Source organism: Acomys russatus, chromosome X, assembly GCF_903995435.1.
Source record: "Acomys russatus chromosome X, mAcoRus1.1, whole genome shotgun sequence".
In the NCBI taxonomy this organism is placed as follows: Eukaryota; Metazoa; Chordata; class Mammalia; order Rodentia; family Muridae; genus Acomys; species Acomys russatus.
The window spans coordinates 43,394,964-43,410,174 of record NC_067169.1 but is presented as its reverse complement, the minus strand read 5'-3'; the positions used below and the strand labels follow the sequence as shown (position 1 = coordinate 43,410,174).

Genomic DNA, 15,211 nt, shown 5'->3' with positions numbered 1-15,211 from the left:
CTTTATTTCTTCCCTTACCCAGTTGTCATTAAGTAGAGAGTTGTTTAGTTTCCATGTTTGTATAGGCTTTTTGTTGTTTCTGTTGTTATTGAAGTCCAGCTTTAGTCCATGGTGATCTCATAGGATACAAGGTATTATTTCAATCTTCTTGTATCTGTTGAGGCTTGTTTCATGACCTATTATATGATCAATTTTGGAGAAGGTTCCATGAAGTTCTAAGAAGAAGGCATAATCTTTTATATTTGGGTGAAAAGTTCTGTAGATATCTGTTAGATCTATTTGAATCATGACATTGGTTAATGCCATTGTTTTTCGATTTAGTTTCTGTTTCATTGACCTATCTTTTGGTGAAAGTGGGGTGTTGATGTCTTCCATTATCAATGTGTGGGGATTGATGTGTAGAGTAAGCTTCATTAATATTTCTTTTACAAATGTGGGTGCCCTTGTATTGGGAGCATAGATGTTAAGAATTGTGATGTCATCTTGGTTTACTTTGTCTCTTTTGATTAATTTTGGTTTAAACTATATTTTATTAGATATTAAAATGGCTACATCAGCTTGCTTTCTGTGTCCATTAGCTTGGAATACCTTTTTCCAGTGTTTTATCCTGTCTATCCTTGTTGCTTAGATGTGTTTCATGGATGCAGAAGAATGTTGGGTATTGTTTATGCATGTATTCAATTAGTCTGCGTTCTTTTCTTGGAGAATTGAGACCATTGATATTGAGAGATACCAATGAGCAGTGAGTGTTAAGTCCTTTGATTTTGATGTTGGTTGCAGTAGAGTGTTTGTGTGGTTATGTTTTTGTGACAGTGTAGTTATCTATTTACCATGTAATTTTTGTTGTAGTTTGTCACTGTGGGTTGGTTTTCCTTCTATTAACTTCTGTAAGGATGGATTTGTGGTTAGGTATTGTTTGAATTTGTTTTTGTTATGGAATATCTTGTTTTCTCCATCGACAGCTATTGAAAGTTTTGTGGGATACAGTAGTCTTTCTTGACATCTGTGGTCTCTTAGGGTTTGCAGGACCTCTGTCCAGGCCCTTCTCTGCTGAGAAGTCGGGTGTAATCTGATTGGTTTGCTATTATAAGTTATTTGGCCCCTTTCCCTTTCTGCTTTTAGTATTTTTCTTTATTCTGTATATTTTGTGTTTTGGTTCTTATGTGGCAGAGAATTTTCTTTTCTTGTCTATTCTATTTGGTGTTCTGTAGGCCTCTTGTATGTTTATATGCATCTTCTTCTTTTAATTAGGGAAATTTCTTCTATGATTTTGTTGAAGATATTTTCTGGGCCTTGGAGCCGGGCGTCTTCTCTTTCCTCAATTCCTATTATCCTCTGATTTTGTCTTTTCATGGTGTCCTTGATTTCTTTGATGTTTTGTGTCAGGAATTTTTTAGATACAGCATTTTCTTTGATGGTTGTTTCACGTTCTACCATAGTATCTTCTACTGCTGAGATTCATTGCTCCATCTCTTGAATTCTGTTAGAGAGGCTTATGTCTGCATTACTGGTTTGCTTCTGAGTTTCCTTATTCCTGGCTTTCTTCTGTCTGTGCTTTTATTATTGTTTCCATGTTAAAAATATGAAAAACTTCATGAATTTGCATGTCATCCTTGCACATGGGCCATGCTAATCTTCTCTGTATTGTTCCAATTTTAGTATATGTGCTGCCAAAGCGAGCACCAAAAACCATCTTAAACCATAAACAACTAAGTTTAATTGTAAGATAAAACTCTTTGGTCTTCAACCCCATCAGAGACTTGAGAGGGAATAAAAGTTAAATGGCTCAGTGAACCAGAAGTGCAGGTTAGCAGCTTCCAAAGTGAAAAGTAACTGAGATAGTTTATTGCCTGAAGTCACCCAACACTCTCTATAATGAGAACAGTCTTTTTAATTAAGATATTTTCAACACAAAACAGCTCCAATGTGATATAAAGTATGACTTTCCAGTTTTCTAAATGAAGAAGTTTAAAAGTATAAGGATACTTGGCAACTCAAACCCCACAAAATAAAACCAACTCATTGATATGCTTCCTATTGAAGGAGTGAATATCTAACTCCAGAAGTTGAATGTGGACTAGACAATAACTGCTGTGAGCAATAGAGTGTGATGAAAGTGATGCTGTGCTTTTTTCAGTGTTTAAGGGACATGAAGTTTTTTCATCTTGGGGTTTCAAATACAGTCATGTGAAATTTTATAATTTAGCTATGTAATATATAGTATCTGTTAAATTTATTGGTTCTGAATTCTTCACTGTAGAAATCAAGTCACCAACATGGAAGAATCTTTATGAAAGATGTATATCACAACAACATTAGTTTAGGGTAAAAAAAAACTTAAATGATGTCAGTTATGTTATCACTTCTAGCATATTCACACTGGAGAATGTAAGGAACTACCAAAAATAGAAGATGAAGTCAGTGGTTCTTGATCTGAAAGGATTTAAAAAATAATGACCAATTGCTTACCTAATACCAAACAGCTTCAAAAACATACATACATACAAGTAACATAGTACAGAACAATTGGTGTGTGTGTGTGTGTGTGTGTGTGTGTGTGTGTGTGTGTGTGTAAAACAATATTTTTAAAAGAGGCCATGAATTTTAAAGAGAGCAGGGGGGAGTATATCAGAGGGTTTGGAGGGAGAAAAGGGAAAGGAGAAATTATGTAATTACACTATAATTTCAAGTAATAAAAGAAATAATTTTTAAAAATCTCAGAAAAGGGTTTTGAAGTTTCTTGTAAAACATAAAGTGGTATTTCATATAAATCCAGATAGATGAAAATAATAATAACCTTAAACCAAAGAGTCCAGGTATTATTCATAAAATCAATCATCCACATAATCCTGCTTTACAATAAAATGCAACAACTTGGATAGATATTCATAAAGTAATATGAAGTGAAAAGAGATGCACTGTGACAAAGTGATCTATGGTATACTGTTTGTATAAATGTTTTAATATGTCAACATCATAAGAACAGAAAACATAGTACGTGAGAAAGTCGTATCACACTCTCCACTCAACTGTGGAGAATATTCTGACCATTGGCTAGATCTGGGAAGGGGTTTAAAGTTTACCTCCTGTATTGTCCTTGGCTGGTGCCTTAGTTTGAGCGGGACCCCTGGGCCCAAATCTGCCTATCATATTGTTCTACTTGTAGATTTCTAGGACCCTCTGGATCCTTTTATTTTGCTGTTCTCCCATGCGTCTCGCACTCAGAGGAAGGACAGCAAGTAGCCAAGAAGAGACTTGATACCCTATGAGAATATATAGGGGGACGTAATCCCCCTCAAGAACAGTCATAGGGGAGGGGAATAATGGGAAAATGGGGGGGGGAGGAATGGGAGGATACAAGGGATGGGATAAACATTGAGATGTAACAAGAATAAATTAATAAAAAAAAAAAAAAAAGAACAGAAAACAGACTAGTCCTTGTTGAAGATCACAAAATGTACCATAGAGAAATGAAGGCACAGGGGAGTGAAGATGACAATAAAAGGTTGTGAAAACAGCCTCATTGCAAGAGGATTTCTATCTAACTACACAGAGTTAATGGTTGCACAAATGTATACATATAGCGAAACTGTGTAGAACGAGAACACATATAACATTTAGTACTCACAAAAATGAGGACAGTCAGAATGACATTAATGGTTGTATCAAGGCAAGTACTTGGTTGTGATTGCGCACTATATTTTTTTATAAGCTAAGCTATCAATATAAGCAAATGGAAAATAAATAAGACAGTAAAAATTTAAAGAATGGATATATGCTAGCATTGTTTCTAATAGCCATATGTAATTCTACAAAAATTTATACAGACTGTCTTAATATTTTTCAAGTAAATGCATTATAAACACTATAATAAAAACAACAGTAAAGGCTAAAATAGAATGTTGTTTTATCAGTGATACCAGTATCATATCTACTGTTTAATCTAGGATCTTTCCAAGTTGGTCATTATTGTAATTTATATGGTTTATAGGGTGATAAGACTGTTGATGACTTTTTTTCTCTTGCAGTCTACATAGAACTTTCTAGTAGTAAGAAAGCTGCCATCTGGGAGGAAGCATACTTGTCAGCAGCGATTTTCATTCTTCATATTCTATGACCAAAGTATGTGGTATCTTCAGCAATAGGATCTTATCATTGAGTTCTGCTGGGCAATAAATACCAGAGGCAATAGTTTGTGTTGTTTTGCAAGTCTCCATGAACCCCACAGCTGGCACTAGACTTTTATTTGACAAAATATGGCTTCTGAGAGGAGCACTGTCCCCTGTGTAGTGAAATTCCAATTAAACTCTCTTACATACATGCATACATACATACAAACAAACAAACACACATCTGTCTCTGTCTCTGTCTGTCTGTCTGTCTGTCTGTCTGTCTGTCTGTCTGTCTGTCTCTCTCTCCCCCCCCTCTTAGTTTTCCATTTAGTTTTTTCAAATACTCTTAGCATTATCCCTCTTCGTACCCCTTCTTCTGTCCTATCACCCTATCCTTCTCTGCACCAAAACTTCCCACCCCACTATTCTCCCTATTCTTGTCACATCATCTGTGTTCTACTATTTCTCTCACATTTAAGATAGTTTCTCTCCTTCCCTTCCAGATGTTTCTTTCTAGTTTTCTGGATTCTGAGCATTGCTGTTAAATACTAAATTTTAATATTTGAAACTAAGACTCTCATATGAATGAGAACATGCAATGTTTGTCTTTCTGGGTTTATGTTATCTCATTCAGTATTATGTTTTTCAGTTTCATCTATGTACCTCCAATTTTTATAATTTCATTTTTCTTTGAAGCTCATAAAATTTTCCTGTGAGTAGTACCACATTTTCACTATCAGTTCATCAGTTTAGCGACATCTAAGCTGTTTCCACATCTATTATAGTTAGAGCAGGTGCTCAAGGCATTAAAAAAAAAGCAGGAATTATGGAGGAATGTAGCATAGTATGTTTGCTCACTGGATCCTCTTGAGATAGTTTTACCATAGGGTCCAATTCCACCTGGTTAGGAACGGAGTCACCCGTAGTTGACTGGTTTCTCCCACATCAATCATAAATTAAGACAATCTTTCAGACATTGCCACCAAGCAATTTGATCAAGGATTTCTTTAGCTGAAGTTCTCTCTTTCTAAATGACTTTAGAATATATCAAACTGACAGTAAAACCTAATCAGAAATGTGCCTTAGCTATTGTGAACAAAGTGTCTGTGAACACAAATGAGTATATGTTTCTATAGCCAGAAGCAGAGCCTTTTGGGTACATGACCAGGAGGTGGAATATCTAGGCAACATGGAAGCTCTACTTCTACTTGTTCAGGACCTACCACACTGATGTCCATAGTAACTGCACTATAGAATTTGCACTCCCTCCAACAGTGAGTAAGGGTTCCCAGTTTCCTCATCCTACCAGCATTTGTTGTCTTTTATTAATCTTTACCATGTGACTAATGTTATTCTGCTAAATGGACATAGTATCCGTCTGCCCTGTATGCCCATAGATTAGCTCTCAGACTTTGTGAGATGCATTTCATTATACAATGGATAGTGATGAACGTAGTTATTCACAGTTTATCAAAGTTCAGAGAATAAGTATCTTCAGCATGTTCATTTACAAATAAGGCAATTCTATTACCCTTTTCTACCAAGGCTCAGGGACTATCAAGTGAGTGGGGATGGGATGACTGTTAGGGCCAAATGTTAGGAAGGACTAGATCAAGAGTGTATTTTGGATACTACAGGTCCTTTACCCTCATGAACTGACCGTTTTTGTGGCCACCTGCAAAATATAATTACAAGATGAAATCAAGCAGCATTCTAGCCTGGATGAAGGACAGATTCATAAACTCATATCCCTAATTGAGTAGCTATGGTTGCCTGGTGGTTGCTGGGGAAGGAATAGTAAGATTTCTTTAAGGGTAAGGTCTTGACAGATGAACCAAATACCTAGTGAATGGTCTTGTACCCATAAATGCATGAACCACACAAATTTGGCTTCATTAAGTTTTTTTTAGGGACAGAAAGTTGAAAGTGGGTGAGGAAGTAGGGGTGGATCTGAAAGGACTCGGAGCAGGAGTAGCGGGCAAATATATTCAAAATATGTTATATAAATTCTTATAACTTAATGACTATATTAGATTAAAATACTCAAAAAAGATGAGCTAGCTATATATCTTATGACCTAAGTTCTTTTGGAAACTTATTCCTGTGTTACTAGCTCAATCAACCTTTAATAATATGAGCAAATCATATAAACTTTACTTAGGTACTAAGAGTTCATAGATATATTCAGGACTTCCAAATGGCTCTGAGTCATTTACTGTTGACTTCATATATTCCCTAGTAAAATATTAACTACTTCACAAAAATATCCATCTTTATTTATGTTTATTTCCAAACAGAGCCTTAAACAAAGACTTTTTATAAGAAATATTTGGATATAATTCCATGATTTGAGAAAATAACATGAAAATGGAGAGAGAAATATTCAATATTTGAGTGAGTAATGATGGCCAATATTGTGGACAATCTGGAATTACTATTATAGACTCTCTTAGAAAGTACGGAATATGTTTCCTTAGAGGATGCAAACAAGGGTCATTTCTTTCTTGCTTTAGCTCATATGATAACATTTAGTCACTGTGTTTTTGAGTCCTCTGAGTTAAGAGGCCATGTTTGAGTATGGCCACCTGAAACAAAACAATATAACCTATGCCCAAGAGAAAAATCACTTCCATTGATAAAGAATGTTGAGAAATTCTAAGTATAAGCTATTTCTAAGCTGTTGCTAAAATCAATGGAGCATGGTGTGATTCAGGATACCAATAATTTTCTTTTATAAGCTTCTGAGTTTCATGTTGGTTTGTTCATTTGTTTTAATTCTAAACGCACATTATCTAAAATATTGTGCACAAAATGCCAAATGATGTTGTTTCAAGGTTATTTTAAAATAGACATCCTAAGTGACAATAAAATATGAAATTAAGCTTAACTTCAAGAAAATGTAAATTAAAATTGCAAAAAGACTTTTTTATACACTCATCATATTTACTAAATCTAAAAAGATTGACAATTTTAGGTATTAGATAAGATGTAATACTCATACAATGCTGATTAGAGGCTAAAGTGATATGGCTATTTTCCAACAATGCGTGGAATTTTCTGACAAAACAATAATGCATGGACTCTATTACTGATTTGTATACAAATTTTTGAAAGTAGAAACCACAGAAGTTTTTTGAATACAGTAATTTTAGATTAAAAAAGTCACAACTAAGAGTTAACTACTAAAAGAGAAGGAGGAACATTCTAAAATATAAGAGAAGCTTCTGTAGGAACCATCCATCCTCAAGGCTAAGAGTAAAATGCAATAGCCTAGGGGATCTTAGAGCAGCTTCTCATACAGGGCTGTGATTAATAATTATAAAGAGAGAATGGCTACTGTAGGAACAAGTCCATCTGTTGTTTGATTGTAAATGGAAACCCATTGAATGCTATTGGGGTTTGGGGTTACTGAACCACAAAAGTCCATGCTATGTGAAAATCTGACACACAGATTATTGAGAAAGAGGGGGGAAGCAAACACACAAACACACAGAGAGACAGACAGAGAAAGAGACAGAAACAGACTTAACAGCAGAATTCTTTTACTTCCAGAGAGTGTCCCATACACTCCCTTCAATAAACTGTCCTATTGGAAATTAAACTAAAGCAAAATGATTTTTTAAAAGGAACTATATTAGATAGTATATTTTCTACAGCTACATCAAGACCTCAGAAATTTACTTAAAGTAAAAGTGAAGGATGTGTTTGCATTTCGTTGTTTTAATTTTTTGTAAACTCAACCTATCCATTAAATGAAATAAAGCAACCATAAAGCCTACCTTTCCTCTTCCTCAATAAAAAAGAACTATATTAGAAAGTATATTTTCTAATTATAGTAAGAATAGTACATTTTCTGACTTACAAATAAAAGAAAAAAAGGGTAGTTTGGGGACTAAGAGGCACTAAATTGAAATTTTACCTACTATTTAATTCAATACTTAGATTCATACTATACGGATAAATCCTAATGTTCTATTAAAGACTTATATATGAAGGCATGTTACAAGTTTATGATTTTACAATACATATGACAATGGACAGCAGCTAGTCAAAAGGAACATTTTTAAACTATTTATTTAGCAATAAAAATAATTAGATGTTATAACATGCATGAGTATCTTTAAAATGTACACCATAAAGCACACACATACATTCTATCATTTGTAAAGAAGGCTGACTAAGCTACAGTACTGTGGATGAACCTTGAACAGAGGTGATGAGAACAGGATGACAGAACTATTCATGTAATGCAGGGACCCATAAGTAGCCATTTCAGACATGTCCTTGTTAGAGGCCAGGGATGCCAGAAGAGGAGTCACATTCCTGTTCCCTTGTTATCTCTTTCCCTTTCTAGAAGCTATACATAGGATATAACTAAACTATAAAGGAGACACCTGGACACTTCATGGGTTGGCCAGCTATACTTATCACTCCCCTATCCTTCACCCTAGTTTCTTTCAACAGTTCTAGAACTAAAGGCAGCTAGAGACTGCTGAAAGAGGGAGAATTAGCATCTCCCTGGAATGGGCCTCCTAACTGGTTATTCAACACAAACCAGTCAGCCATGAACTGTATACATACAAATAATACAAACAGGCTCAACGGGTTGTATTTGTGCACAGATTCATACATATGTATGTAATGAAAAAAATCAAAGAAAAAGAGTGTATCATTTGAAAGTCAGGGGGCATGGGGGACCATGGGAGAGGTTGGTGAGAGGAAAGCTGGAGGGAGGAAAGGAAAGGAGTGATATAATTCTACTTTAACTAAAGTATGCAAAAATAAATAAAAATGTTAGCCACCTCCCCGGACTAACAGCTCCATAGAGTCCCATTTCCAAAGACCCACTCCTACTAAACAGGAACTCCATCTTCTCTGTCCCCTAAGCCTCCATATATACATTTGTAATAAAACTTTTTAAAACTCACCCTCTGTGGTCCCTGAATATCATTATTCAAATATGTGAGATAAGCAAGGACACCACAAGAACAGGGTCCACAAAATCAACAAAGCTGGACTCATAGAGACTAATTGAAACTGAAATGATAATCAGGGAGCTTGCATGGGTCTAACCTAGGCCCTCTGCTCATATGTTATAGTTGTGTGGTTTAGTGTCTTTGTGGGACTCCTTACCTCTGTAAGGTAGCAGTGGATGTCTCTGACTCTTTTGTCAGCTTTTGAGATCTTTGTCCTCCTACTGGGTTGCCTCATCCTGCCTTAATATGAGGGGATGCGCCTAGTCTGGTTGCAACTTGATATGTCATGTTGCATATTCATGGAAGGCCTGCCTTTTACTGAAGGGAAAGGAGAGGTAGATGAAGAGTGGGGAGGTGGGGGAGGCCTGGGAAGAGAAGGGGGAGGGGAAACTCTAGTTAGTATGTAATATATGAGAGAATAAATTTATAAAGAAAATATAAAAAATACATGAAACAGGAATGCAGAGGCCACTGACTCAGTGGAAGTTTGTTGTGACCCTGAGTATCCAACACCCTAATTCCTGAATTGCTACCCATCTGAGGAAAGGCAGAAAGCTTCTATTGAACTCAAAGACATTTTATTCTTTATATATCAGTGGATGCCACTACAAGAGATCATTAAATGTAAAGAACGATAAGACTAAGTCATATCTACATATAAAATATCTCAAGTTCAGAAAAGCAAACAGAAATTATAGAAAATAAAGATAAATCATGCATTGGATTTGTCAGAATCAGGGAAGCACTAAAGGTTAGAATGAAATATTTAAAACACTGAAAAATAAAAGCTACCAACCTATAATTTTTCATCTGGTAAAATTGTCTTTCCAAAGTAAAGAAGTGGTAGGAAGCCACAGGCCTCATTCCTCTACAAATGATAATTTTAGTAATAATATACATATATAGAATTCCTTTAAATATCAAGAATCAAATTATGAAGTGATGGTGCCCTTGTTTTTTTTTCTTTTATTAATTTATTCTTGTTACATCTCAATGTTTATCCCATCTCTTGTATCCTCCCATTCTTCCCTCCCCCCCCCATTTTCCCATTCTTCCCCTCCCCTATGACTGTTCCTGAGGGGGATTACCTCCCCCTGTATATGCTCATAGGGTATCAAGTCTCTTCTTGGCAACCTGCTGTCCTAACTCTGAGTGTCACCAGGTCTCCCCCTCCAGGGGACATGGTCAAATGTGAGGCACCAGAGTACTTGAGAAAGTCATATCCCACTCTCCACTCAACTGAGGAGAATGTTCTGACCATTGGCTAGATCTGGGTAGGGGCTTAAAGTTTACCGCCTGTACTGTCCTCGGCTGGTGCCTTAGTTTGAGCGGGACCCCTGGGCCCAAATCTGCCTATAATGATGTTCTACTTGTAGGTTTCTAGGACCCTCTGGATCCTTCTACTTTGCTATTCTCCCATGCTTCTTTCATCTAGAGTCCCAATAGGTTGTCCTCCCCTCTGTCCCAGTTTCCTGGTAAGTGAAGGCTTTCGTGGGACATGCCCTTTGGGCTAGTATCCAGATATAAGTGAGTATATACCATTTGAGTCTTTCTGCTTCTGGGTTAAGTCACTCATTATGATCATTTCTAGCTCAATCCATTTGTCCACAAATTTGGGGAATTCCTTGTTTTTAATAGCTGAGTAGTATTCCATAGTGTATATGTACCACAGTTTCTTTATCCATTCTTCTACTGAGGGACACTTAGGCTGTTTTCATGTTCTGGCTATTATGATATTTACTAGTACCTGTGTTAACTGGTGAGGAGATGGCATGTTTAGATGGTTGATGTTTCACCTAGGAACAAAAGAAAGTGGAGTGGATTGCTGTTATCGAACAACGCAATATACAGTTCTATAGATGGATCCTACCAGGAGCAATGTGTAATGAGCTCCTGAAAAAGAAATGGACAGGTCTTTATGAAATAATTCAAAATAGCCATTGCTCAAGCAAACAGCGAATGTAAAAATTATGTGGAAATATGTTTTTAGGGATTTTAAACCTTTAAATTTTTCATTTTATGTTGATTATTTTGGCTGTATGCTTTTACAAGACTCATAATCACAGAGGCTGGAAGCTGGCATTAGAATCCCTGGGGCAGGAATTACAGATGGCTGTTAGACAACATGTGGAGGCTGAGGCCATTCAAAGGTCATCAAGCTTTTCTGACCACTGAGCCATCTCTCCATCCTCCAACATGGAAAATAGAGATGTTTTGTAGCTGAGAACACAGTCAATGAACTGGAAGATTGATTGGAGAATTTCAACAACATATTTGATCAAACTACAAGAATCAGTGAACTTAAAGTACGTCATTTGTAATCATTCAATAAAAAGTGAAAGAACAAAGACTGAAGAACGGAGACCTTTTGTAATAATATTTTAACTGTAAGGAAGTTTTTAAAAGTGAAGGAGAATGTTTACTACCTGTATTGTCCTTGGTTGGTGCAATAGTTTGAGCAGACACCCCTGGGCCCCAATCTACCCATCAAGATGCTCTTCTTGTAAGTTTCTGGGACTCTCTGGGTCCTTATATTTCCCCATCTCCTATATTTCTCTTACCTAGAGTGTCAGTAGGATGTCCTCACATCTATCCCAATCTCCTGGTAAGTGAGGACTTTCATGGGACATGCCTTTTGGGCTATTGCCCAATTAATTGTAAGTGAGTATATACCGTGTGAGTCTTTCTGCTTCTGGGTTAACTCACTCAGGATGATAATTTTTAGTTCAATCCATTTGTCCACAAATTTCAGGATGTCCTTGTTTTTAATAGCTGAGTAGTACTCCATAGTGTAAATGTACCACAGTTTCTTTATCCATTCTTCTACTGAGGGACATTTAGGCTGTTTCCAGGTTCTGGCTATTATGAATAAGGTTGTTATGAACATGGTTGAGCATATGTCCTTGTTGTGTGGTGGAGCATCCTCTGGGTATATTCCAAGGTGTGGAATAGCTGGGTCTTGAGGAAGCCTTATTCCCAGTTTTCTGAGAAAGCCCCAGATAGATTTCCAAAGTGCTTGTACAAGTTTGCATTCCCACCAGCAATGTGGAAAGTGGGGACTGACTCTGACATGAACTCTGGTGCTCCATATTTGACCACCTCCCCTTGATGGGGAGGCCTGATGGCACTCAAAGAAAGAATAAGCAGTCTACCAAGATGAGACTTGATAGCCTATGACCATAATGTGGGGGAGGAGGTCCCCCATGGTCTTAGACCTAGGGGAGGGAAATAGGGTGAAAACGGGAAGGAGGGAGGAATGGGAGGGTACAAGTGATGGGATAACAATTGAGTTGTAATCTGAATAAATTAATAAAATTAAAATTTTTTTAAATGAAGGGGAAAATGTATGAAAACTTATTTAAAGGAATAGTCATTAAAGGTTTCCCAGTCTGGGAAGGGAAAGGGAAGTGGAAGGGGAAGGGGAAGGCTAAGGGGAAGGAATCCATATTAAAGAAATCCCAAAAATTCTAAGTGTATAAAGAAAAAAAGCACCAATACTGACGAAATTATGATCAAGATATCTATTTCTAAATAGTTCTAAATTGGTAGGCGAGGTACTATGAATAAAACCCAAAGTTCTAAACACATCAAGCACAGATTTGCTTTTTAAGTCAAAACTCTAGCCTATAAGATTTCTGACTTTTTGAAACTAATTATCAGTTATGAGGAAACTTATGTATGATCATAAACAGAGGTTTCTTGGTACAAATATTGCAGGGGAGAGGACAATGAAGGAGAAATTTTTTTTCTAGGTAAATAAATGTTAAAGAAGTCATTACAGCAACACATGTCTTAAAAGAATTCTAAAGAGAATAAATGGCTTACTATTGAAATGAAGAAATTATTTTCTAATGACTCATATAACAAATTATTAACTACCAGGATATGTAACAACTAAAAATATTCAATGAAAAATCAAATAATTACATAATGATAGCCTATTTAAAAAGTGAATGAATAACCCAAGTGGACATTTCTCAGAAAAGAGTACACAAGAAAGAATGTACCAGTGTATGAAAGAAATTTCAGCACAACTATTGATTAAGGAAATTCAAATCAAAATCACATTGTAGGGCTTGAAAATAGCTAGGTTAAGAGTGCTTACTGAGAAAGGGAAGCCCTCTTCTGCTAACATCTGACCTCAGTCTATCAAGTGTCATCTGTATTACCTGTAACCTCTTCCTCTGTAGCTTGGCAAGGCCGTCTTGCCAGGGGGAAGTGATCTAAGTTCTGTGACCAGAGTGAATGTCTGAAGTAGTCCCTACTCTCCACACATGGAACCCACAAAGAGACTGTGCCACTACTTCGAAGCAGTGGGTCTAGGTCCACATCATACATGGTCCTTGGTTGATGTTTCAGTCTCTGTGTTGTAGTGTAGTTATCCTGTATTATGCGGCTAATATCCACTTATGAGTGAGTATATACCATGTGTGTCTAAGTAATCAAGTTTATTCCTTCTCAAGTCTCTGATGGAGTTGAAGACCAGGTAGCTCAGTTTTACAATGAAGCTTAGTTGTCTATGAGTTAAGATGTTTTTAGGTCTAGATAGATGTTTTAAGTTGATAATGACAAGATGTGATGGAGATTGATTTACATTCAGAATTTTAGATGCACCAAGATAGAAAATATATCTGTACTTGCTTGTTTATTGAAGTACTATTTATAAAATCCAACGTGTGGTATTTACCAGTTGTGGTTGACTGATAAGGAAATTGTGGTATTTATTCACAGTGGAATATTAGTCATCTACTAGAAGAATCTAATTTTGTCGTTTGGAGTAAGAGAGAGGGAATTTGAAAATATTGTACTAAGTGAATTAAGTCAGACACAGAAGAACAAATGTTATACATTCATACTTATATATGAAAGCTAAAGAGTTGAAAACAGTTAAGGAGAAAATAGAATGGTTAACAGAGCCTGGCCTAAGTACAGTAGAGGAAAGTATGATGAAAGCTAACATAGGTATATTAAGTTCACATAAAATATACTTCAAGGTAAGAAATATCACCACAGAGGGGCATTATACAGTGAAATAAAAGGAGTAATATCTCCTGTTCACTCAGGTATTTATGTTTTATTCCTTCTTAAGTCTCTGATGGGGCTGAAGACTAGATAGTTTAGTCTTACAAATAAGTTTAGTTGGTTAGCAGTTAAGATGTTTTTAGATCAAGATAGATGTTATAAGTTAATAGAGATGAAATATGATGTATATTGATTTTCATTCAGAAATTTAGACCCAACAAGATAGGAAAAATGTTTACTTCAAGTTTGGCAAATACAAATAGCCAAATCACCATGAATGTAACATTTGTATAACTCCTGATTGTCTCATGGTTCTTCCTGTTCTATGTAGTTTATTTTATTCATATGTATAATATAAATGTATATGTTAAAAAAGAAACATAATCAAAAATGAAAAATAATCAGAATCAACATAACTTCAAATTTCTTTGTATTTTCCAGCAAGGAAAGGTTGGACTTTAAAAATAATAACAAAATTATCTTTATATTAATACAAAAATTGAAATGCTTAGGTATGATTTTATTGAAACACAAAAAATCTATAGTGGAAAATGACCAAACTGTGGCAGAAAACTCCAAGATCTAAATAAGCAGAGACAAATTCCATGAGTATGAATAGGAAAAATTTATTTTGTTAGGCTCTTAGTTCTTCCCAGTTTGATCTACAGATTGCATTTAATTCCTTTCAAAAGCACAGCAAGTTATTTTATAGAAATCAACAAAGCAATCCTAGAAGTGTATGTGCAGAGTCAAAAGACTCAGCATAACTAACACAATCCTGCAAAAGATCAAAGTGTTACTTGGCTTCAGGCTTTACTATAATGCTAAAATAATTCATATAGTAAGGTACTGGCAAAATATTACACAAATTCCTTAGTAGAATAGGAAGTCTAAAGATAGACCTACAAAATAAGTTGAACTAGTTTTTAACAGACGATCATAGATAGTTCAAGAATAGTCTTTTAAATAAATAGTGCTGGAAAATTAGACATCTATGTACCAACATTCAGACACAGAACTTAAAACTTTCATTAAAAAATAGATCAGTGAGAATTATAGACCTGAATGGAAAACATAACCTTAATAATATTTAGAATATAG

The 15,211-nt window shown here is 35.7% G+C and overlaps 1 non-coding gene across 1 annotated transcript; it reads right to left on the bottom strand.

Annotated features, from left to right (window-relative positions):
• Positions 1 to 1,576: 1,576 nt before the first annotated feature.
• LOC127186137 (U6 spliceosomal RNA) lies at positions 1,577 to 1,683 on the bottom strand. Its single transcript, XR_007830366.1, has one exon. It is a non-coding gene; the product is annotated as a U6 spliceosomal RNA (small nuclear RNA).
• Positions 1,684 to 15,211: the final 13,528 nt, after the last annotated feature.